Source organism: Heloderma suspectum, chromosome 4 (genome assembly GCF_057233095.1).
Source record: "Heloderma suspectum isolate Gila_16-S chromosome 4, 16-S_ref, whole genome shotgun sequence".
NCBI lineage: Eukaryota > Metazoa > Chordata > Lepidosauria > Squamata > Helodermatidae > Heloderma > Heloderma suspectum.
Window position 1 is genome coordinate 52547166 of NC_139461.1, and position 27121 is coordinate 52574286.

The 27121-nt window shown below is 43.0% G+C and overlaps 1 protein-coding gene across 2 annotated transcripts in view; it reads right to left on the reverse strand.

The window, feature by feature from the left end:
* PKIA (cAMP-dependent protein kinase inhibitor alpha) overlaps positions 1–27121 on the reverse strand; it is a 63314-nt gene that overhangs the window by 35440 nt on the left and 753 nt on the right. Inside the window, exons 2-3 of one of the 2 annotated variants that reach the window (XM_084849255.1) lie at positions 26907–27075; positions 25955–26037 (exon numbers count right to left, since the gene is read on the reverse strand). The gene's annotated coding sequence lies outside the window, so the exon portion shown is untranslated. The remainder of the gene's footprint in view (positions 1–25954; positions 26038–26906; positions 27076–27121) is intronic. The other variant, XM_084849254.1, reaches the window with a different exon arrangement.

Below are 27121 nucleotides of genomic sequence, written 5' to 3' on the forward strand. Positions count from 1 at the left end.
ATGACTAACATAGTCCCATTCATTTCAGTAGGTCTAATTCTAAGTAGGACTTGCATTGGATTTGACCCAGGGTCATTCCACCAGCCCTGCTGAAATACCACTTGGTTTCAGTTCTCTCCCCTCCCTATTCCTTTTTCCTTTTGTATTGTAGCTTTTAGATGGTATCGACAGAGACTGTCTTGGTTTTATTTATTGTATGTAAGCTGCTCTGGGACCCCTTTTGGCTGAGACATGGGAGAAAAATGCTTCAAATCAATAAATCAGAAATTACCATGACAACTTTAGTTCTGAAACTAAATTATCAATGAGCTATGGGTGTAAGTGTGTTCCATTTGGGTAAGACAATTCTGTTTATATACTTCCAAGCTGTTGTATATGACTTACTGCCATTTTATCCAAAGAATTCAGAAAAGAGGGAAGGCAGACATTCCACTTTCAATGAGTGCACAGAACCAGAAGGACAAAGATCCGAAACACGGTTTGTCACCATCTACACCTGTATTTTGATCAAATGCATGAAGCACTGAGGGAGAATATCACTCATGCTTGCTTTGTCGGTTGTAGAAAAGAGGAGCTGTAAGCTTGTTGTAGACTTTAGAATGTCCCTAATAATGATAGCTAAATGCTGCTGTTAGCAGCAGCACAAACGTCTCAACCCATTGCCACAGTGAACAGTCCTTCATAAATCAAGATAAAGGTACTTTGAAGAATGTCTACATACTGGAACAAGGTCTACCTGCTCTTGATTTATAGTGAACTTGCCACCTGCCCCTTCTAGCATCCCATCAGCTGATGATATAGGGAAGGGCCATAGCTCAGTGTTAGAGCAGATATATTGCAGGCAAAAGGTCTCAGATTTAATCCATGGCATTTCCAAGTAGAGGTGAGAAAGAGCCCTGCTTCAAAACCTACACTACCAGTCAGTGTAGACAATACTGAGCAACATGGAGCAACAGTCTGACGTGGCACAAGGCAGCTTCCTATGCTCCTTTCTAGATTCTTGCATTAGTATATTGAAACATTCATGGTTGGATTATTTTAGGGCAATCAAGACTGTAGTGTTCAAATACTGCAGAAAAATCGATGGTTTCTCTTCACTAGAATGCTTCCAACCTCAAACACTGCTGGGCTCTCACATTGCTGTGTGATCAAGTTTGTGATTAAGCACAATTATCGCCACAAATATTGCTTGTAGTATTCACATGAACAACCACACTAGGCCAGCTTGTATTGATTTATATTCTCATGCATGCCCATACAATGTTACTCAGCTGCAAACAAACCAGAGGCTGCAATCCTTGGATGCAAGTCCCACTGAAAGCAGTCGGACAGCAGAGTAAACATGGAGAAGATCAGACTACAAAGATTAAAATCTATGAGAATGAACGACTAGCAATATATTCCAAAGTATCTCTCCTCACTCAAGTGTTAGGCATTCTCTCGTCTTGTACCAGAAAAGGGTAGGTTGAAACCCACACCCATCATAAAAAGCTCCTCTATTCCAAGAAAGATACTGACAGCTGAATGGAACCTTGCTTTGCACATACGCTGTAGTGTGACTTCCTCGCTATGGAACTATTTGAAGAGCAGCTTTGTTTGAAGTGGCACCCATTCAGAAAAGGAAAACAAGCCAACAAAAAAGCCCACACATATATAACTTTTTAAAAGGCAGCAAATCTTACTGCTGAATTCATAGGCATTTATTACAACTGGGTAACATTCATTTTGGCTTCTGTGCTGAAAGACATATGCCTGCATTAATCTCTCTGTGCATTTGCAGTTGAACATCATATGTATAATATCATGTAGGAATAGTTCTCTATGTTGCTGGGGGCAGGGGGGGTTGGGAGTGGGGGCAGTGGTAGAAGAAATCCCACATCTGCTTTCAGGTAAAAATCGATGGTCAATGTACAATGGAAATATGCTGTGATGTGAACAACACTGTAAGACCCAAACATTGGATGGTTGGTTTCCCAGAATCTTCACAGGGGAAAAGTCAGTGCTTCTTTCTCTAGAATCTAAGCTTGCAGGGAAGTGATGACTCATGGCACATTATCTTCTTTATTTACCATATCTGTATAAAGTCACCCAATAACATGGCTCTCTGGGCATCTTGCAGCCTACAATGATACAATAAAACAAACACACACAATATCATAAAAGAACAATTTGGGACATAAAAATTTCCAGCATAACAATTTCCAGAAATAACAAGCAATTATATAGCACATAGATGGTTCAGAACACTAAACAGAGAACACTAGATTTTTTAAAAGGCCTTGATAATTTTGTTGTTCAGTCGTTCAGTCTTGTCCGACTCTTCGTGACCCCATGGACCATAGCACGCCAGGCCTTCCTATCCTCCGCTCTCTCCAGGAGTGTGCTCAAGTCCATATTCATTGCGTCAGTGATGCTATCTAGCCATCTCATACTCTGCCGTCCCCTTCTCCTTTTGCCTTCAATCTTTCCCAGCATCAGGGCCTTTTCCAGTGAGTTTTCTCTTCACATTAGGTGGCCAAAATATTTGAGCTTCAGCTTCAGTATCTGTCCTTCCAATGAACAGTCAGAGTTGATTTCCTTGTCCGGTTCTTGCTGTTGCTTCTTGACCATCGTACAGGTTTCTCAGGAGACAGGTAAGGTGGTCTGGTACTCCCATCTCTTGACTCCCACTTGACTTCACTCTCTAGGATGTCCAGCTCAAGTTCAGTGAGCACACTGTCATGGCTATCAGGGACATTAAGATCTTTTCTGTATAGTTCTTCTGAGTATTCTTTCCACCTCTTCTTAATCTCATCTGCTTCTGTTAGGTCCCTGCCTTCTTTGTCCTTTATCATGCCCGTCTTTGCACAAAACGTTCCCTTGAGATCTCCAATTTTCTTGAAGAGATCTCTAGACTTTCCCATTCTATTGTTTTCTTTGATTTCTTTTCATTCTTCATTTAAGAAGGCCTTCTTGTCTCTCCTTGCTATTCTCTGGAAATCTGCATTCAGTTGGGTATATCTTCCCCTTTCTCCCTTGCTTTTTGCTTCCCTCCTTTCCTCCGCTACTTCTAAAGCCTCATCAGACAGCCACTTTGGTTTCTTGCATTTCTTTTTCTTTGGGATGGATTGAGTTGCTGCCTCCTGAACAATGTTACGGACCTCCGTCCATAGTTCCTCAGGCACTCTGTCTATCAGGTCTAATCCCTATTCCTCACCTCCACTGTATATTGATAAGGGGTATTATTTAGGCCATATCTGAATGGTTTAGTGGTTTTCCCTAAGTTCTTCAATTTAAGCTGAAACTTTGCAATAAGAAGCTCATGATCTGAGCCATAGTCAGCTCCAGGTCTTGTTTTTACTGACTGTATAGAGCTTCTGGATAATTTAACAGGCGCCAAAATTACCATAAAGAGGTTAACAGATGAGTCTCTCTGGGGAGGACAATCCAGAACCAGAATGGTACCAGTGAGAAGGCCCTCGCCCTAGGGGCCATCTATTTCTCAACTCACCAAAGGACTTCTAAGGGATTTCAGAGAAGACTATTGTTAAAAGTGAGTAACTTCATATAAAAATAAATTATTTATTACATTTATATACAGCTTTTCTTCCATGATGGAACTCAAGGTTCTCAAGCTAGTCAACCATCTAACCTCTAACAAGTCTTGGACTTGCTTAGTTTCAGCAAGGCTGTGACACCATGTACCTTTAGACCATACCGTTTACAGCATCAGCTGGAAACTGGTTAATAGTTGGGACCAAAAATGACCAAAAATGACCAAAAATGACACCACTTCACAATTCAATAAAAATCACACAGCATATCTTTGAAGTTCCTTTGCCACATTATTTTAAAAAGGTAGAAGTAGTGATATCAAAAGTGACAATGGAAATCTATCATAGTCATCATCATCTAATTTATATGCTGCTTTTCCACAAAAAGTGCCCAAAGCGGCTGACAACACAACAGCGATGCAAAAATGAGAAAGGGTACCAATACATCAATTACAATATTACGTCATTACAATAATAAACAACCCAAGCAGTTCATTTTACTAATACTATTATAACATTTCAAATTAATTTCAAAATAGGCAAAATCAAACATTACAACACAATATTATTTATCAGTAATATGTAAGCCAGGGCCAAATACACTAAACCTTTCCTATATATTGAGGCATTAATAAACAATACAAACTGCAAACAACGGGTAGTATCCACTTGGGGCCTTGTGAGCTCAGCCAGCCCTGCTGGCTCTGGTCTGTGTGCGGCCGCAATGTAGTGCTTCCAGGGGCAAGCCCCAAAACGAACAAAAATGCTTGTTTCTCAAGGGGCAGGTTGTGGCCCTTCCAGAAACAAGGGTTTTCAGTCGTTTCGAGGCTTGCCCCCAAAAGCGCAAACAGTAGTGGCCTTGCCTGGACGACAACTGGTAGGGCTGGGTGCGTGCAGACTGGGGCCCAGCAGGGCTGGCCGCGTGCGCAAGGCCCAACTGGATACTACCCAGTTACCCCAGGAGTACAAAGTGAAGAAAACAGCAACCAAATTTCTCACAGCTTGCAGCAGCTGATCTCGCTCATGCCCCACTCTCTTAATTCTGGTGTATATACTGGCTAGACATGGAAGTCTTCCCCAACCTGATGTGTTGGACTATAACTCCTATCAACATCAGCCAGCATGGAACTGGTTATGCTGGGTGGGGGTGACAGGAGTTGCAGTCAACACATCTGGAGGGTGATACACTGGGGAAGGCTGGACTATGGCATCTCAAAATCCCAGGATCAAATTCTCTCCTTTAAGAAGAAAGATCACTTGTGGCGAATAAGGAAACAACAGGTCTTCTAAAAACCATACAAAACCCACAAAAATGCAGAAATTTGGCATATGGAATGCAGACAACAAAGGAGAAAGAAGTGTGAGTTTAGCAACTGGCTGTGATAAAGGAACTCCGTGTAGATCCAAGGGCTGCACGCCATTTGTTCCTGGAGAGAGTGATTCAGTTTAAAAGACAAGCACTATGCATTAGGCTGCCCGACCGTTTCCCAAACTCAACTTGTGCATTTGTAAATGAACATATATTATAAAAGTGATAAAAAAGTCCCCAGTGCTCTCTCCTCACAAGTTAACAGATTTGCTAAAAAGGTGTGTCTGGAATTTCCTACTGGTTAGAGAAGTGGGGAGCATGAAGCAGCTCCAATACTGCTAAAACCTTGTCTGCATCACACATGTTCTTCCTACTTCCCATTGATAATTCTTTATAGTAGGGGTGTTGAATCTCAGGCCCATGGGCCAAATCCAGCCTGACTGGGGTCCAAATGTGGCCCTCCAGGGCTCTACAGATGGCCCCACCCCCTTTCCCCTGATTGTTTGGTGGTTTCCTGGCTTTTGCACAGTCCCCCCCTCCATTCTAATAGGTTGGAATGCCTCTCCTAAGTTATTTGCAATAAGAACTTTAAACTAAAATATGCTGCTATTTTGGCATCACCCCCTTTTGCCTTTGACCCTGCCCAGCACTGGACCGTGGCCCAGACAGCATCTCCAAAACTGAATTTAGACGTCGGGTTGAAAGAGTTTGACACGCCTACTGTTGGAAGAGGCTCCAATAGTCAAACCTCAAATATCCATACTTTAATGTGCATTTTACTGTCTCCCTCAAAGAGATTGAAGGCAGAAACCAGGCCTTCACATGAAAAGTTAGACTGATATGCTGATTGATATATAATGCATGCGTAATCTTAAAACATAGAAGTTGAGCCTTTCCATAGTTCTACACTGATGCTAAATATGATTTCAAAAACTGCTTGCGTGACACCATTATTTTTATCCTTTATCCTATCCATTTCTGTTGTTAAACCTGATCCACTTGGGAAACAGACTTGTCTTTATTCGTAATGGGAAAACATATTTGGTGATGCACAAACAGGTTTTGTTGTTTATTCGTTCAGTTGCTTCCGACTCTTCGTGACTTCATGGACCAGCCCACGCCACAGCTTCCTGTCGGCCGTCGCCACTTCCAGCTCCTCCAAGGTCGAGTCCATCACCACCAGAATATCATCCATCTACCTTGCCCTTGGTCGGCCCCTCTTCCTTTTGCCTTCCACTTTCCCTAGCATCAGCATCTTCTCCAGGGTATCCTGTCTTCTCATTTTGTGGCCAAAGGACTTCAGTGGTGCCTTTAATATCATTCCCTCAAGTGAGCAGTCTGGCTTGATTTCCTGGAGGATGGACTGGTTTGATCTTCTTGCAGTCCAAGGCACTCTCAGAATTTTCCTCCAACACCACAGTTCAAAAGCATCTATCTTCCTTCACTCAGCCTTCCTTATGCTCTCGCAGCTCTCGCAGCCATAGGTTACTACAGGGAATTTGTTGTTCAGTCATAAAATCGTGTCCGACTCTTCGTGACCCCATAGACCATAGCACGCCAGGCCTTCCTGTCCTCCACTCTCTCCCGGAGCGTGCTCAAGTCCCTATTCATTTTATCAGTGATGCTATCTACCATCTCGTCCTCTGCTGTCCCCTTCTCCTTTGGCCTTCAATCTTTCCCAGCATCAGGGTTTTTTCCAGGGAGTTTTCTCTTCGCATTAGGTGGCCAAAATATTTGAGCTTCAGCTTCAGTATCTGTCCTTCCAATGAGCAGTCAGGGTTGATTTCCTTTAGGATTGACTGATTTGACCTCCTTGCAGTCCAGGGGACTCGTAAGAGTCTTCTTCAGCGCCACAGTTTGAAAGCATCAATTCTTCAGCACTCAGCCTTCCTTATAGTCCAGCTCTCATAGCCATACATTGCTACTGGGAAAACCATAGCTTTGATTATACGAATCTTTGTCTGCAAGGTGATGTCTCTGCTTCTTACTATGCTGTCTAGGTTTGCCATAGCTTTCCTCCCAAGGAGCAAGCGTCTTTGAATTTCATGGCTACAGTCACCGTCTGCAGTAATCTTGGAGCCCAAGAAAGTAAAATCTGTCACTGCTTCCATTTCTTCCCCTTCTATATGCCAGGAAGTGATGGGGCCAGATGCCATGATCTTCGTTTTTTTAATGTTGAGTTTCAAACCAGTTTTTGCACTCTCCACTTTCACCCTCAACAAGAGGCTCTTGAGATCCTCTTCGTTTTCTGCCATTAGAGTGGTATCGTCTGCGTATCTGAGGTTGTTGATAATTCTCCCGGCAATCTTAATTCTGACCTGTGATTCATCCAACCCGGCGTTTCTCATGATTTACTCTGCATATAAATTAAATAAGCAGGGCGACAATATACAGCCTTGTCGTACTCCTTTCCCAATTTTGAACCAATCGGTTGTCCCATGTCTGGTTCTTACTGTTGCTTCTTGGCCCTCGTACAGGTTTCACAGGAGACAGGTAAGGTGGTCTGGTACTCCCATCTCTTTCAGAATTTGCCACAGTTTGTTGTGATCCACACAATCAAAGGCTTTAGTGTAGTCAATGAAGCAGAAATAGACGTTTTTCTGGAATTCTCTTGCTTTCTCCAGCAAATGCTGGCAATTTGATTTCTAGTTCCTCTGCCTCTTCAAAACCCAGCTTGTACTTCCAGTAGTTCTCGGTTCGCATACCGCTGAAGCCTAGCTTGTAGGATTTTGAGCATCACCTTGCTGGCATGTGAAATGAGCGAAATTGTACGGTAGTTTGAACACTCTTTGGCGTTGCCCTTCTTTGAAATTGGAATATAAACTGACCTTTTCCAGTCTTCTGGCCACTGTTGAGTGTTCCAAATGTGCTGGCATATTGAGTGCAGCACTTTAACAGCATCATCTTTTAGGATCTTAAATAGCTCAGCTGGAATACTGTCATCTCCGCTAACTTTGTTGTTAATTAGAAAGAAGTAATGCTTCCTTAGGAATAAGTAATGCTTCCTAAGGCCCACTTGACTTCACTCTCTAGGATGTCCGGCTCCAGTTCAGTGACCGCACTATCATGGCTATCAGGGACATTCAGATCTTTCCTGTATAGTTCTTCTGTGTATTCTTTCCACCTCTTCTTAATCTCATCTGCTTCTGTTAGGTCCCTGCCTTCTTTGTCCTTTATCATGCCCGTCTTTGCACAAAACGTTCCCTTGATATCTTTGATTTTCTTGAAAGGATCTCTAGTCTTTCCCATTCTGTTGTTTTCCTCGACTTCTTTGCATTGTTCATTTAAGAAGGCCTTCTTGTCTCTCCTTGCTATTCTCTGGAACTCTGCATTCAGTGGGATATATCTTCCCCTTTCTCCCTTGCTTTTCGCTTCCCTTCTTTCCTCAGCTACTAATAAAGCCCCATCACACAGCCACTTTGCTTTCTTGCATTTCTTTTTCTTTGGGATGGATTGAGTTGCTGCCTCCTGAACAATGTTACGGACCTCCGTCCATAGTTCCTCAGGCACTCTGTCTATCAGGTCTAATCCCTGAAATCTATTCCTCACCTCCACTGTATATTCATCAGGGATATGATTTAGGTCATACCTGAATGGTTTAGTGTTTTTCCCTACATTCTTCAATTTAAGGCAAAATTTTGCAATAAGAAGCTCATGATCTGAGCCACAGTCAGCTCCAGGTCTTGTTTTTACTGACTGTATGGAGCTTCTCCATCTTTGGCTGCAAAGGACATATTCAATCTGATTTCGATATTGACCATCTGGTGATGTCCATGTGTAGCGTCGCCTCTTGTGCTGTTGGAAAAGAGTGTTTGCTATGATCAGCGTGTTCTCTTGGCAAAACTCTATTAGCCTTTGTCCTGCTTCATTTTGTACATCAAGGCCATGCTTGCCTGTTATCCCGGTGATTTCTTGACTTCATACTTTAGCATTCCAATCCCCTATGATGAAGAGAACATCTTTTTTTGGTGTTAGTTCTAGAAGGTGTTGTAGGTCTTCATAGAACCGATCAACCTCAGCTTCTTCGGCCTCAGTTGTTGGGGCATAGACTTGAATTACTGTGATGTTGAATGGTTTGCCTTGGATTCGTACTGAGATCATTCTATCGTTTTTGAGATTGTACCCCAGTACTGCTTTTCCCACCCTTTTGTTGACTATAAGTGCTACTCCATTTCTTCTAAGGGATTCTTGCCCACAGTAGTAGATATGATGGTCACCTGAGGTAAATTCGCCCATGCCTGTCCATTTTAGTTTGCTGATACCCAAGATGTCCATGTTCAATCTTGCCAACTCATGTTTGACCACCTCCAGCTTACCTTGATTCATTGATCTTGCATTCCAGATTCCTAAACAATATTGCTCTTTACAGCATCAGACTTTCTTTTCACCACCAGACACATCCACAGCTGAGTGTCCTTTTGGCTTTGGCCCAGCCACTTCACTCTTTCTGGCGCTACTTGGAAATTCCTTCTGCTCTTCCCCAGTAGTATATCGGACACCTTCCGACCTGAGGGGCTCATCTTCCGGCGTCATCTCTTTTAGCCTTGTGATACATTCCATGGGGTTTTCTTGGCAAGAATACTGGAGTGGGTTGCCATTTCCTTCTCCAGTGGACCACATTTTGTCAGAACTCTCCGCCATGACCTGTCCATCTTGGGTGGCCCTGCACGGCATAGCTTATGGCTTCACTGAGTTACACAAACCCCTTTGCCACAACAAGGCAGTGATCCATGAAGGGGAATACCATTGCTTTAACTATGCGGATCTTTGTTGTCAGTGTGATGTCTCTGCTCTTCACTATTTTATCAAGATTTGTCATTGCTCTCCTCCCAAGAAGTAAACGTCTTCTGATTTCCTGGCTGCAGTCAGCGTCTGCAGTAATCTTTGTGCCTAGAAATACAAAGTCTGTCACTGCCTCCATGTTTTCTCCCTTTATTTGCCAGTTATCGATCAAGCTGGTTGCCATAATCTTGGTTTTTTTGAGGTTTAACTGCAACCCAGCTTTTGCACTTTCTTCTTTCCCCTTCGTCATAAGGTTCCTCAGCTCCTCCTCACTTTCAGCCATCAAAGTGGTATCATCTGCATATCTGAGGTTGTTAATGTTTCTTCCAGCGATTTTAACTCCAGCCGTGGATTCATCAAGCCCAGCACGTCACATGATGTGTTCTGCGTACAGGTTGAATAGGTAGGGTGAGAGTATACAGCCCTGCCATACTCCTTTCCCAATCTTAAACCAGTCTGTTGTTCTGTGGTCTGTTCTTACCGTTACTACTTGGTCATTACACAGACTCCTCAGGAGGCAGACAAGATGACTTGGTATCCCCATGCCACCAAGAACTTGCCACAGTTTGTTATGATCACACAGTCAAAAGCTTTAGAATACTCAATAAAACAGAAATCAATGTTTTTCTGAAACTCCCTGGCTTTCTCCATTATCCAGCGGATATAGGCAATCTGGTCTCTAGTCCCTCTGCCTTTTCTAAACCCAGCTTGTACATCTGGCAATTCTCGTTCCATGAATTGCTGGAGTCTACCTTGCAAGATCTTGAGCATTACCTTACTGGCATGTGAAATAAGTTCCACTGTTAGATAGTTTGAACCACAAACACGTTAATTAACCGCATATGAGCAGAATCTCATATTTAATGAGCTTCTGTCGTGCATTAAAAACGTGGTTGTTCAGGCAGGCATTTGGGGTGGGTTAAGGTATTTTAGAAAATGTTTTTATTGTAATATTATTGTTTTAAATTTTTTTATTGTATGTTATACATCGCCCAGAGTGGCTGGGTGACCAGCCAGATGGGCGATTAATAAATTTAATAATAAATAAATAAAAATCTCAGAATCTCACAATCTTTACTTTTTCCCTCTTTATCTCTATGCCTGGAAAAACGTTACCTGCTTAATTTCTGCCTGCCTGTCTTCTCTTACAGGTACAGGGTAAAGATTAGTGAAAAAGCAGACAACCCTAGGAAGGTCACAAGTTAAGTGTGGAGTACTGTTGAAAATCATCTAGTCCAGCCCAGCTATCTCAGATTGCAAAAAGCTATTGGTGGCAGGTGACTTGGCACCTTAGAGGATTTAGGGAGCGATCCTATCTGGACTGACGATCACCTCTGATCCTGGGGGTGGCCACCTATCAAATGCAGGGCAGGAGAAGTGGTGAGGAAAGATGTCCTCCGTGCTCCCGCCACCCTGTTTCCGTGGCTAGACAGCTGATTTCAGCTGTCCAACTGCAAGACCTTGGAGCATGGGAAGGGGAGGCCAAACAAACACACAGCAAGTGTTGTACCGCCATTTCCAACCTCCCCGCCCCTGGTAACGCCCTGTTTTCCCTGCTCTGTTCTGCTCTTATGAGCGCAGGGCCGATCTGTGCTGCCTACGAGGCAGCGCAGGAGGGGTGGAGGTCGGTTCTCCAGGAACCGACCAATCCTACAACTATCTGGCCATAGGATTGTGCCCTTAGTTTCTGAGAGGCCTCAGTTCCAAATTCGCTAGAACAAGGCTTTCAAACTATCTTCAGACCTCACAAGACTGATTTACCAGTGTGCGTTTGAGGTAAACCATGTTTAGTTTGTATGTTGACTGCTTCATGTGTAACTTGTTCATAATTTTGCTTTTAAAAACCTCCCTACTGTTAAACTGTCTTCATTACATTAAAAAAACACACTTAATTTTAATACTTTGGCCCGCTCAATGATTATAGTGTCACTTATACTGGGTTTTCATCAGTACAAATGAACTGAACACATAGCTAGAGAAGCAAGCCTTTGTTTAATTCAAGTCTAAATATATCATGAGAAATTAAGTAAGACACGTAAGTCTGTCTCAGCTTAAAGCAGGGATGGACAACTTGCGGCCCTCTGGATGTTTTAGCCTGCAACTTCTATCAGCCCTAGCCAGAATAGCCAATGGCAAGGGATGATGGAAGTTGTAGTCAAAAACATCTGGAGGGCCACAAGTTGCTCATTCCTGGTTTAAAGGCAAAGTATGAATGTATCCTACATATCACAGGGTTTTTTGCTTTGTTTTACAACAGACACATGCCCTGCGGCTGCCATCTACATAACATGTTTCCCGCATACCCAAGGTCTATGGGTAAATATATAATACATGCACTATTTTAATATATTGCACAAAGAATCAGAACAAGCCCGAACTGAAAACTGTACCAAGCTTTGCACCCCCACACGAACCAAGCAAAACCTGAACCGTTATTTGGAAGTCCCTCTTTAATTTGAACTGGAACAGAATGTGACATTTAAGAGTTCATACTGCCATAAATAAGCTTGCCACTTCAACCTCCAATTGTCTTGCAGATTAGCAGCAGTTGAGATGAAGGCTACAGGAGTTCATCTCAGCAATGAAACAAAGCAATACGCGCGTACACACACACACACACACACACACAGAGGGAGAGAGAGCTAGAGGGGGACTCTTCAGGCTGTATCTGGACAGTCCAGACAGCTTTTGGAAATCCCAAGTGAGCTCCAAATGTATTAGTAGCTCCCCTTCCTCTGGATTCAGCCTACAAGATCACAATGGAGACTCAGAAGCCGGGAAAGGTTGATTGCCCAGGTCAATGCTCTAGCTTTTTCAACAGACCATGGAGCATGCACATTTCACCCTTGCTTTCACATGCAGGACAAGGGACTCCAAACTGACTCTCAGTGATCACTACTGATAGTGTTACTACCGTGTAATGTTTAAGCTGAAACCTCTCCTTTCTTCCCCCGCCCCCACCTTGAATGCCCAACAAATGCAGAGGATAAACTTCCTAATATCACTGACAGAATTCGAGTGGCTACACGGTGCACAGAGAGGGCTTATGAGAATAAGAGGGCCTTGCCACTACAAAACCTCTGTTACATGGTGTGCAAATAAAAGGAAATCCCCCAGCTGAATAGAGGACACTTTGCCAGAAGCACATCATCTTTAAAATAAGGAACCATCACTGTTAGCGCATCAATTTTCTCTGGTTGCAAATGGGTGGAATGACCAAAGACTTGAGGCTCTCTCCAATACAGGCAGATTTCAAATCAATTATGATTGCCACCTAAAAGTCAATCTGGGAATCAGTTAGTAAACAGTGAAATAGATCACACTCCCCACATCACTTAGGACTGGGCAGCTAGGCTCTTCACATATTAGGTTATAATTTTAAGAAAATCCAACACAAGTTCAAGCAGTGGTGCCAGAGAGTAAATATCTGCTTAGGGATCAATGTGGATCCAGTAGTTTCTGGAAGCCCTCGTCATTCCTCTAGCTAGCAACTAGCATCACGGATCAAAGACAATAATTTCTGCAGTTTTCTAGAACATACGATAGGTAGGAAACTGTTACAAAGTTGAAGCCTTTCATCTCAGAAATAAAATAAAAATGCTGTAACTGAAATGCTTGAAGAGGTGTTTTGAGATCTTGCAGGATAAAAGCTGTTACTTGAAAAGAATAAACTACATGAAAACTGGATGATAAATTATTGTGCCTGGCTTATAGGTGGCCCACTCTTTCTTCAAAGAATCTAATCTAGGCCTGCAGAATCTGTGACCCATCAAGACAAATGCAGCCCATTAGCCATGCATTATAGCTTGCCAGGAACATGACCAATCTGCTCTTCCAGTGTCAGGCAGATAACTGCAGCTGTCCTGATCTGGATTGGGATCCCACACACTGAATTTTGAGTAAAAACAACAAAGAGAGGATTATCTGCATGCTATGTATTTCATGTATTCTGTACTTTGACCTTCAAGTGCATGGGATTATAGCCTGAAGTGCATGAGGGGAGAGAAAATGGCTGAGGAAAGGGACTTGGGGTCAGGGGACATATTGGGTGTCATATGGTACCAATTCCCCATCTCTGTGGTACGCACACATTTCCTTAGCTGGGGCAGGGAAAGAAAATAGAGGGCTCATGTATATCTATCTGAATGTTTGGAGCAGGAAAAAACCTTGTTTCAAAGCAGGACTGCCTTTGGGAAAAGTGGAGTCTGGGCAGTTGCAGACAGAAGGGGAAGGAGGACAGCCATGATGAAAGCAAACCATCCAGGTGTACTAGTTTAACAAGCACAATGTGCCCTTTCTGTACAGATACTTCTGGCGCTCATCAAATTTGTACCCAAACCTGAAGCATACCCTTTCTTACTCTGGATCCATCAAATGCACTGGTGTATTTTCTGAAAAGTGATGAATCAAACAGGTAGCATTCATGGCATATTAAAAAAGAAACAGTAATATTTATATTAAAATTGATTTACTGTCTCTGGTCAACTGCTCACTACTAGTTACCTCAAACTACAGGTGGGCTTGCACTTTATTTATTTATTTATTGCATTTATATCCCACCTTTTTTCCTCTTGCAAGGAACCCAAGGTGACTTACATGATCCTCTCTGTTTTATCCTCACAACAACAACCTTGTGAGGTAGATTAATGTAGGTGAACTAGGTGACTCACAAAGAATGGCTTCAGTGAACAATACATCCGTCTTCTGCTTTATTGCTGTGACTCTCAATTGGGAAAGTAGGTTTTCTCAGGACAAGTGGGTAGGTGTGGGGCTTGCCAATCAGGGCCAAACCAAAACATTTCGCTGCCTGAGGCAGAACAGCAGCCAGCCAAGTTTTTTTGGCTCAAGAGGCAGAAAATCCCACAAAAGCAGCTTTCTCCATCCTCTGGCAATAAAAATGCAACAATTAAATAACTAACAATTTGCTGCCCTTCATGACACCCAGAATCTGTTGGCTAAGATGGCCACTTCACTCTAACGGTAGAGCTGGCCCTGTTGCCTATGAATTGTCTCTGAAAAGGAAATACTAGGGTTACAAGTTCCTGACAGCTATGAGTCCATTTACCTAAGGTTGGAGCTGAAATTGCAAGGGAACGAGGGAACCACAAGGTGAAGTGACTTAGCTAGTAGAGAAGCTGGACAAGTTGAGCAACAGTGGTGCGGTAGATGTAGGAACCTACAGTTGGGGTGCGTGAAAGTTAATCTTTGTACAATGCCTAGAAATCTTCAGTGCTTTATGAATTAATAATGAACAGCCAGTAAATGTAGGATTCACTGCCAAAATTTTTAAGCAGCATTATTTTTCTATGTCCCATATCATGGCAACTCTTTTTGCCCGAATTACTAAATAATAATAAGAATAAAAGAATAAGAAAATAACAGTAAAAACATTACATAAACACCTACGATTTCTAGGCATTGTACAAAAAGTAACTCATCCAGGCCATCACTGCAGGATGACAATCTAATAGATGTAATACCAGAGGAAAAAGCGATGGTTAGAATGGGGAAAGAAGCAGATTCCATAGCCAATGCTTACATTATTGTTATAATGAGCAGGTGGAACGGTTACCATGGGTACCTTCTCTTCTGGGATGGCAGAAACCAAACTGCAGCTGGTCTCAGCTGACCCAACAGAGCGGGCATGCTATCTCACCTCTCCATCTGGCAAGGCAATATTACCAAGTTGGCAAATTCAATACAGACACTATTTCAGTGTTATGAGGCACCTCCTCCACCATTCATTACTAAAAACTTCTACATGATTCCAGTATCTTGTTGCTTGTACCACAGCATTGCTTACCACCACACCACTTTAGGATACAGCGTAATTAACACCCTTGATCATGTCACATAACTTTGACAGTGTAATAGAGTATGTGTGTGTCGAAAACTATACGACAACTTTTTTCACCTATACGATTTGTGTTGCTTCCACAAACTACATGCCCTCACATGCCCCAACAGGTATTATTTTTGAACAAAATATTCTTCTGACAGGTCACTGTGAAGCATGAGGCAGAATACCAGATCACTATTTTCTTGTTGGGATTTTCTACTGTTATTCTGTTTGTCCATCTAAGCACGTCCAATGCTAGAACTTGCCTGCACAAACTATTACAAAGGGAGGTTACTTAAAATTCTTAGCCTAACCTTGTTGTTTCTTCAATTTTCTCCATGTGTATTCTCAACCACTTTTTAAAAGAGAGAGGGAGAGGGAAGGGGGGGGGGAGACTGGAATTTTCACATGCTCCAATTATTTTACGATTTAATGAGTCTTGCTCTATTTTCTGTCTGACTGCTGCTAAGCTTTAGCCCACAAACTCACTCTCATTCAGCAACTGCACTAACACAAAGCGGGAAAGAGGAAAATGACAGCAACGCAAGGAAGCTCTACACAGAAAACACAAGGTTCTCAATCTAATCGTTTTGTTGCACACTTCACACGCGGTAGAATACAGAAGAACAAGCCTTACTGCGAATGAATCAGCAGGGCTTCTGCAAAGTTGAGTCTTACCTTGCCAATATTATAGAATTTCTTGATAGCGTAAATAGGCTTGTAAATCAGAAGATTGGTATACTTGGGTTACAAAAACTCTTAAACAAAACCCTAATCATAGGCTCCTAGTCTTGAGGATGGGTCCTAATAAGAGGATGAATCCTGTCGTCAGGGCCAGCCTTGCCACAGCGCAACTTCTTGGACAGGAAGATTCCAAAGGGTAATTTTCCTGCTTCTGCCAGCTGGTCTAGATGCAACACTGCCCAAACCTTAAGAAAGTAGCTCAGTGCTAGAGCACATGCTTTGCATGCAAAAGATCCCAAGTTTGGTCCCCAACATCTCCAGGTGGGGCAGGAGAAACTCCTGCCTGAAACCCTGGATAGTTGCTGCCGGTCAATGCAGAAACTACTGGATAAGAGGGCCCAATGGTCTGACTCAGAATAAGGCAGCTTTCTATGTTCCAATTCTTTCTCTTTGGCCTGGAATCCCTGCTGGAGCAGAGACAGAACATCTGGTGCAGAAGAAATGCTTAGGCTTAGCTGTCTTCTTTGATTTTGGACATAAGCTAGCTTATGGGCAGAGCACCTGCTTTACATGAAAAAGGTCCCAGGTTCAATCCCTGGCATCTCTAGGTAGGGATGGAAAAATTCCTGCCTGAAACCCAGGAGGGCCGCTGCCAGTCAGTCTCAACAGTACTGGGTTAGCTTCCAATAATTCAGGTAGACAGAAGACTGCAGGATCACATTCCCACTGTTCTCTCCAGCTTCATTCAATCATGGTTAACTGGTATGCCCGCACCAAAGTTAACCATAGTTAAACATTTGCTCCTCACCATGTTGATATGTTAGAGTGGAACAAGGTGAGTCAAAAATCCTATGTGTGAATAAAACTAAGGGCCAGCTATTGTTGATGCACTCTACTAAGCAGGGTTGATTTGATTTAAATCACTTCTCTAAAGGACTTGATTTTAATTATTTAAATCACAGTTTAAATCACTAGTGAGGAAGATTCTATTTAATCATCATTTTTAGGAGAACTATTGTTTAATATAACCCTAGTTCATATTCAGATGTAGGTTTCATTAAGGTAGGTACACAGTGGAGGATACATGCAGCAGAAGTTTCCTCAGGAATCAGGACAGCATGAATATGTTCTGTTCACTGTTGGTTTCACTTTCTATTCCCTTCCCTATCTCTTGCATTTATACCCAGATTCCTCCTCCTCCTACAGATCTACTCCATCTTCCCAAATTCTCTATTCATTGACCTTCTCTATCTTTGCACTCAGAGAGAGGCAAAGCTGAAAGAGAACAAGAAAGAGCGAGAGAGCATGCACTTCTCTGAATGAAGGCAAGCAACTATAAAAGTATTGGACCAAGTACTCAGTGCGTGAAGGCTGGGAATTATACCTGCTCAGGCAGTAATCAGGGTTCAGTTATCAGACTATAACTGATTGCCTGTGACAGGCACAAAAAGCTAAAAATATTGGGTATAATCTGTTTCTTGTTGATTTTAATAGGGCTGGACTAAATTCTGTTAGTTGGCAATTAAAGACAGGATATGGATAAGCATGAAGACCTCAACACAACCTTCCCCATCTACTTTCACCAGTAGGTACAGCATCAGTGGAAGTGGTGAAGGATCCAATGGTGAGCCACTGCTATTGATGTTGTATTAGCAGAAACCAATGCTTGCACAATGTCCGTGGCACTAGGTAGCGCAACAAATTTCCCAGGAAACTCGTTGTACTAGCAAATGCTATTGATATTATGGAAGCATTGATTTCTGCTAGCGCAGTCGTAATTGTGCTAGTGGTAGTGCACTGTTGGATCCTTCCCATGGTACATAATAACTCTATCATATCCAACATCTCGTCCCATGAAGTGCCCCCTAAAGAGACAACTAAGAACCAGATCAATTAAAATTAGTTCTTGAAACTATAATTGTTACTTCTCTAGCAAACCATTATATTGTTTCATTGCAGGAAATAAATATCCTTTGATGTGCATTGGATTGCAACCTTAGGAATGTTAACCTCTCAGGAGCTTTAAAAAACTTGGCAAAAAAGAAGTACTGCTTTCAGTGATTGGCTCTCCCTCCATCCCCCACCACAGTATCACTACTATATCTCAATTATCCATCCCCTTGTCTTTCTGTGAAGTCACCCCAATCCTGATCAGACAAGCATCAGAATTTAAAGATGTTCATTTGAGAAATTAATAATGTTGGGAGGTTTATACGTCATCAGAATGTAACGTCCATAGCATGATATTTTTGTAAAGCCAACAATTTATTTTCCTTAAAAGGCATGGTGCACATTTATATTTTATAAAGATATTTTACAGACAAAATATTTTACCGAGTCCCTAGGACAGTGTCGATTCTGCCTCCCAAGGCCATAGACACCCCTACAACCTTGGGAGGGGGAATCCAACATCAGGCCGTTCCCCCTCCCCAGCCCTTCAAAGCCATCACAGAAAGCAAAGCAGTGGCTGCAACAGTGACCTGGGAGAGCATGGGGAAGGCAAAAAGGTGTTGAGATGGTGGGTGGGGAGGGGAGAGGCCAAAGGCCAGTAACCTACAGCCTCTCAATTGCTATCCTTGCCCTGCCATCAGTTTAGTTAGCTAGACAGGCTCAGAGACTAAGCTCACCAGGGCAGTGAACCTTATTGTTAATTTCCAGGCCTCAACCTGCAACACATGAAGTAAATAATGATGCCTTTACTTTTAGGCTAGTAGTGTACAGCAGGGGTAGGCAAAAGGTAGTGATTTGTAGTAGGTCGGTAAGGATTTGACTCCCGATTGTTCATCAACAGAAACAACAAAAAGGCTTTCCCATCTTCTAAATTAAGCTGTTAGAAACCCTGATCTGCAGTTACTCAAATACAAATACATGCAGGTCAGTGTGTGGCTCATGGATAATTGGCATGACCTCCTGAGCTGCAATTTTCAATCTGGCTCTGGCCCCAAGCCACTATTTTGAACCTGGCTGTAATTGATGGACCTCTGTGTTCCAGTAAAAACCCCCAAAGTAGAACCCACAGAACAGAACCACGACCGGTGTACAGAATGATGTGGCCTTTACTAGCAAGGTCACACATTGCACAGCAACAAACCTAACTGTATTTTCAACAGGCAGCCACCGCCAATCCCTGCTGTTACGTGAGTGTCTTATACGATACATTTATTTTCAAAGATACGTTCATGTTTCACTTTAGGTAGAGAGGTCCTGGGGAAGATCCCATAAGAAGAGACTTGTTGGATGAGCTAAATGGTTCATCTAGTCCACTGTTTCCCAAAGTGGCCAACCAAATACCTCTAGGAAGCCAGAAGCAGGGCATAAAGGCAATACTCCAGGCCCATTGCTGCTTCTCAGCAACTGGTACTCGGAGGCATACCGACTCTGAAACTGGATGATCCTTACAACAGCTGTCATGACTAGAAGGTATTGATAAACATAATCTCTGTTAATTTGGGCAAATTCCCTTTTAAAGACATCTAAGCTAGAGGCCATCACCACATCTTGTGGCACTGAATTCCAGAGGTTCTGCAGGAATTGCAAGTGATCCTTGTACACCTGAATGAGGGATAGTAACGGCTTTCAGCTTGACCTACATCCTAGCACCTTCCTTTAGGGCAAGGATAGGGAAAGTACAACCCTCCAGATGCTGTTAGACTGCAACTCCCATCAACTTTGGCCAGCATAGCTAATGGTAAGGGTTAATGGGAACTGCAGTCCAACAAAAATCTGGATGGCCATGAATTCCCCATCCTTGCTATAGAGGTATGAAGCCCTGCTTATTAACTAGCCTGTAAATGCAGGACAATGCCTATTCCACATTTATCCATCTGAAAGCTGTCTCTGAACTCATTCCAATCCCAGTTATATTGTCTTATTAAGGTTTTAATCCTTTGTAAACCACCCAGAGAGCTTTGGCTATTCAGCGGTATAGAAATGCAATTAAAAAATAAAAACCTAATCACTGATATTCATTATAATCACCAGACCATAGTCATTCATCCGCCTTTTCACCACCCATTTATTTATTTATTATTGTATTTCTATACCAAAGCAGTTTACAAAAAGTTCAAAACATAAGAACACAAGAGCCCTTTCCTATGAGACCAACAAAAAAACCAGGATGTCTTCAAAAGCGCCTCTCTTTCTGATCTCCTGCCAAGCAGGCTCATACAGAGATAGGGCCTAGCTATCTGAGGGACCACCTAAGCCATTTAGGGTGCAACCCTATGCATGTTTAGACAGAAAAACGTCCTGCAACTCCAAGCATTCCTCAGCCAGCATGGCTAGCTAGGGAATGCTAGGAGTTGTAGGACTTTTTTTTCTGTCTAAACATGCATAGGATTGTGCCCTTAGAGCTTTAAAGGTTAACATCAACATGTAGAATTAAGCGTGGAAAACAACTGGCAACCAGTGCAGATCTTTTGGGGTGATATGATCAGTGATATGGTGCAACAGTTAGCAGCCTTACTGCCACATTCTGCACCAATTGAAGCTTCCAGACGCTCTTCAAGAGTGGCCCCACATACAGTGCATTGCAATAGTCTAGCCATGATGTAACAAAAGCATGGATAACTGTTCCGAGACTGGATTAAGGAACGGATGCAGATAGTGCACTAAATATAGTTGTGTAAAGGTACTCCTCACCCTCCACTGTCACCTGAAGGAAGATCCAAGGACAGCGTAGGATCGAGACGCACTCCCAAGTGATGAACCTGATCTTTCAGGGGAGTGTGACCCCAGCCCGAACAAGCTGAATCCCAATCCCCAAGCTAGGCCTTCTAGTGACCAACAGTACCTCTATCTTTTCTGAATTTATCTTATGAGTTACTCCAAAACTGCATGCCCCAAAAGGTAACACAGCAATTCTACACATGTCCACTCAAACATAAACTCCATTGAACTCAGTGGGGATTTCTCCTATGTAAAGGTGTATAGGATTGCAGCCTAAGCCCCGCTGAACTCAATGGGGCTTACTTCTAAGCAAAGGATTGCACTGTAATCGTCAGTAAGAGAACACCAGTGCAGGCTCCCTCCCTACTGTTGAGAAAATAAAGTAAGTTTTCACTAGCAGACACAAACAGCTCCATTGAGTGCATAAATGCTGTGTCAGCATCAGCACCTACTTGCGCCATCCTACACAAAGAAAAAAAAGGAACGGTATTGCAGAAATGTGTTTTGCTCAGCAGAAAATAAAACGAAATATGAGTAATATGTGGAGAGCATGGGGGAAAGAGAGGGGGAGGCATTATTCAAACTATCCTTTTTAGCTATCCAGAAAACACAGGAACAGCTGTAGCTAAAGATACAAACAGCAGTAACAACAACAACAACAACAACAACAGAATAGTACATCAGAAATCAGGAACTGCAATAGATGTTTAAATTAAAAACTTCCTGTATGTTCAAAGTTTGTACAGGAGAAACTATGTGTGTGTGGGGGGGGGGAAGAGAAGCAATGTATTAATAGAGGCCTCTGATATTCTGGATTCCTTATAGAGCAAGTATCCTAGAGTAACAACTGGGTAATATTCAGCAGAGATAGTAACTGGTACTTGTGTTCATTAAATCAAGCCTGGGGGAGGGGCCGAAGAATCATGAGTGTTGTGATTATCACAAACATGCGCTGCTGGGTTCTCAGCAGTTTACAGCCCTGATGATCGCAACGCCTAAAACTTCTAGGGTTTGGAACTATTGCTTCAGATACAGCAATAGAAGTGGAAAGTACCTAAAACTCATGCACAGAAATGTATGAAGTCATTTGCAGGTACTCACATGCCATACAGAGGGAGCAAGCACATATGGCTGGGGAACTCCCCACCACCACTTCCCCTGCTTGCTGTAGCTGTTGGTCCACCAAAGTTATACCTAGTGAAATACGACAGGCGTTCGCTTCAGCTGTTGCCACAGTCTTGCTCGTTTTCACTGAAAGACTGACTCAACGTGTCATAATCTCAACACTTATACACCACTTCAGAGTGTTCAAACTGCTACAGATACATTATATTAGGAACTATTACAACAACCCTGTAAGGCAGACTTGCATTATTGCATGCGAAGAGCTGAAGCAGAAAAATAGCTTGCCTAAGGCCACCTGCTGAGTTCGTGGTGGAGACAAGATTGAATAAGTGGCTTCCTATTCACAGCTCACATTCTTAGCTGTTACTACAGTCAGTCTGCTGTTCAGGTGCTCACTGTTGATAAGCAACTTCAAGGCTCCTCCGCATCCTCTTTATGGTTCTTTAGCTTTAAAGCAGACTTGGACTGGAGAACCCTTCGAATAGGGGATGCCTTCAAATAGAGGACTGTCCTTTGCAAAGAAGGACACACGGCCAACCTGAAGAGCAGGAAAACGAGGAGCTCTGGATCCCACAGCAGCAGATTCATGAATTTTCATACCCCATCTTTCAGGCAAGCCACTCATGGTTCATAGTTTATGTCTGGACCACGATTGCACCTTAGTCTGGAGTCATTTCTAATTGGCCACATTCACATCTTGGCAGAAGTCGCCAAACCATAATGGAATGTGGAAAATAGTCCCCCTAGCTCAAATCCCATCTCCTTTCCCCATTAAAAAGGAGGAGGATGGTGAAGGAAAAAGCTTTCTGCTAGATCCAGCATGACCATATTTGCCAGGTCAGGGTAAGAGAGAGAAAGTAGTAGTGTAGGTGGATGATTGATGACAATACAGGGAAGCAGAGAATGAAGGGTACAGCTTCTGTCCAGGATATATTACTGAGCCAGACTGCCTTTTTGGTTCAACATTAACAAAAGCAGACATACAGTGGTAGCTGAAGGCTTATATTGCTATCTTCCAGCAATAATTAATGCTGCTTTCTTTCATTGCAAGATGACTTTGCCTCTTTGTCCTCCCACAAACACCTCTATCCTTTTCTCTTCCTGACTGTGTGTAGCTTCTCTGTACCCTCTATAATTGCCTCCCACACTAACATCTGCTTCAAAGAGACACCCCTACCCTTGAGGCATTCCAAGATACAGAAGCATTTTTAGACAGCTCAGAACTTAAATATTAATACCCCCCATGGATTCCTCCCTTCTGTTTTAGAGAGAGGCTCCCCACCCCACTTCCTCAGGGTCAAACTACACACAATGCTTGGGCACATACAGTTTGGCAAGAAGTCCTTTCCGTTTTCTTTTACAAAATGCAGTCATAGAGGCTGCAAGGCTGCAATCTAAAGCAGAAGACATGCACTTGGTGGGTGGACTACTTAACCTTCCCCTCTGCTAGTTTTTCCACTAAACACTGCCTCCCCGCAGGCTGATTCCTAGCTAGCATATCAGCGACATAACCATTTTGGGCTGCACATTCTTCTCCCCGCCTGCTACAGACAAGCAATCTAAATAATTTACAGGAAAACTGTAAATACAGTGAAAAATTTATTTATTTATTTATTTCATTTCTATACCGCCCAATAGCCGAAGCTCTCTGCCCAATACACTGCCTTTCAAACACTGTAGCTACACAGCAGCCATATATAAACCACTTTAATCTGATATCAACTCTACCAACAACAGAGAGCTATAAAAAGCCACTATCTATGGCCAAGTGCTTATACAACCGCATCTGGTACAGTTTCTTAAACAAATCACAATGAACTTACAACTAGAGTTGTCACCTTTTTGTCTGGCAGGGCTTCTGTGCCTACAAGAGTTGCATGACAGGCAAAAATTCAACAGATGGCATGAAAATACAGTTCTGGAAAGCTTCACTTTTCTGCTCTGGCAAGACTATTATTGGATTTAAAAGCATAAGCCATCTTCCCTAACCTGGTGACCTCCAGACATGTTGTGACTACAACTCCCATCATCCAAGCCATTGGTCATGCTGCTTGGGGACAATGGGAGTTGTGACCGGAAGACTGGCATAAGCAGTGGTTCATCCACAGGCCCACCTGAAGATGACGTAGGCCAAACAGACTACCCTTATATAGGAGAATGAATGCACAAGCCATTTCAGTCTCTTATCACTACATCTTTGGCAGTAGAGTTTCCATATTTAAGTAAAGTAATTTCAAGGAATGAGCACAGTGAACAGGTAAAGAACTGGAGTTAGTTAATAAACCTAGTTATGCTCCTAAGGGTCTAAAATTAGATAACTGAGGGCACAATCCTATGCATGTTTAGGATTGCATTTAGCATTCCCCAGCCAGCTATGCTGGCTGGGGCATGCTGGGAGTTGTAGGCCTTTTCTCTGTCTAAACATGCATAGGATTGCGCCTTTAAGGCACTATCTTATGTACGTTTAGACAGAAAAAAATGCCTACAACTCCCAGCATGCCCCAGCCAGGTACGCTGCCTAAACTTGCATAGGATCGCACCCTTATAAGAATAAAGTAGCCCTACTTGGTTATTAATGGGGCCGCGGTGGCTTAGTGGTTAAGACGCTGAATTGCAGACCTGAAGGTTGGCAGGACAGCAGTTCGAGACCCGAGTGCCGCGTGACGGAGTGAGCTCCCGTCTTCAGTCCCAGCTCCTGCCAACCTAGCAGTTTGAAAGCAAGAAATTGCAAGTAGATAAATAGGTACCGCCTCGGTGGGAAAGGTAACAGCGTTCCGTGCACCTTGGTGTTTAGTCATGCTGGCCACATGACCACGGAAGCGTCTTCGGACAGCGCTGGCTCTTTGGCTTAGGAACGGGGATGAGCACCATACCCTAGAGTCGGACACGACTGGTTGGGGACACCTTTACCTTTACTTGGTTATTATACTCATGATACCTTTTGTGCTTCGGCAATGGAGGTCTATATTTGTCATCCCATACTCTTTAACTATCACCTTGTTATCTTGGTTTATCTTTCACTTTTCTTTTAACGTGTGTGTTTCTATAGTACAAAATGTTTGCGCATACTTTACTAACTGACTGGGTGTTGAAACTTTCAGGACACTACATCTTATTCTAGGAATAACCTCACCTCACCGATGAAGCTGCAGGAATTTCTGCATGTCATGCAGCAGTTATAAGCACAGGATCTCTGTCCGAAAATTGGCAAACCAAATGCTGGCTCTATTTTTCCAAATTCTTTGGTTTGTAGATGTCTAACTTTGTGGTAAACCTCCCTTTGTGGTAAGACTCCTCAGTAAACCTCCTGCAATTTGAGCATCAATTATCCCAAGTTCACCATCATCCAATTTCATTGTGTATTCTTCCCTCCTCTCCTTCCTAAATGCAACCCCCTGTGGAAAATTCCTGTGCCAACAAAATTTTGATTATCTAAATATTGTGGCTATCATTAAAACATTCTGATAATGTAGGCACAGTACATATTCAAGAACTGTGGGCAATTAGGCACTTAACCAAGATTCATGCCTGTCAAATATAGATTCTCACACTTCCAGCCTTTCTATTTTAAAACACCTTCTCAGTTGCTCAGAAAATGGAGATGTACACCAAGAAAGACAAAATCCTCTGCAGTAAGATTTGAACTTTGAAATACTCTACAAATGCTACTATAGAGTTCCAGAAAATGCAAGCTTATGGCACCAAACAGGAAGATGAGACATTCTGAACACATTTCTGTGGGTATTGGACCACTGTGATACACATCATTGCCCATTTTTAATCAAAACAAGGTAAGTGGCTTGACTAGTACTTTGACTCTTGAACAAGAGGGGGTGAAAAAAAAGGCAGTTTCAACCTATATTTATCACCTGAATTAGTAATGTGTGAGGGCAGAACTAGGAATGCCCCCTCCCCCCAGTAAGCACTCCCCTCTTTTCTACATTTTCTAAATAGAACAAGTGCCCACTATTTATTCCCAGCGATTCGCTTTTAACAAACACAAAGGAAGCTTACTTGGTGTTCAGCAGACTATTGGCATAACACATTGCACATTCTGGCACAAAATCCATGTCTCAGGAAGGAAGGATTTTCCATTACTGGAGGGAAATGATAAGATTACTAGACAACCACCAGTTTGAGGGGTTTTTTTTTTAAGCCAAATGCTTCACACATTGATGGCATCCAACAGAAAATACGGGAGCTTCTGCCTGGCACCTTCTCTGGGGTTGAAGAACACAGGTTAGACTCAAGACCCAATATGCATACACGACAGTGGCAAAATCTATCCTTCAGACCACACTAAATAAAAAGGTAAATGGGCAGTTAGAAACTCAATACTACAGAAAAGCATCTCTTCAGTTAAGACCTCAATAGGTCCAAATTGGACCAGTTGTTATCTAGGGCAGTGGTGCCATCAGGGTAGGCCTTTGGGGCCAAAGTCCATGATCCCACTTGGCAGAATGAGCAGGAGGGACCTCAAACATTGCAGGGACGGCTTACCACATTCCGAAGTGAGTGGAGTAATACACACTACCGTCTAAAAAGGCCTCACCCCAAATAAAACCTCTCAGTCCAGAGTCTAAAATTACCCAACTGCACCACTGCTTTCAGGTCCAAATTTGTCCACGCATTTCCAAAACAAGTCCTAGAATGTAGAGCCCCCACATGCCATCAACTTCTTCCCGGGGGCCTTATGGTTGCTTCTAACCTTCTTTCAACTACTTGCACTATGTGCACAAGCGTGCAGTATGCTAAAATGGCTGCTTGTGCAGAAAATACAACCACAAAACATGGCGGCACCCATGAAAGAGCAACTCTCAATATGGTGGTGGCAGAAATGGTAAAGGCCTGGCGAAGGGGGGTGGGGCAACTGTACCATGTAGACAGGACCTAGGGCCAGTAAGTGGCTCCCCACACCTCAAAGCCCCTAACCTGAACCCAATCCTTTCCATAGCACTTAGCCTACCTTTAAGTAAACTGAAGTAGAGCTGTCACACGTCCCATATTTTAAGCTTCATCCCTTAGTCCATCACGTTGGAGCTTGTTTCTGTCTTGTATTCCATCACACCAGAGCACCACAGAACACGATGGAGGCCAGCGGTTTAAAGGGCACACGACAACACCCCGAAGACGCTCTGAGGAAGAAGAAAGGCTACGGTCACACTGACCTTCCTCCCGATC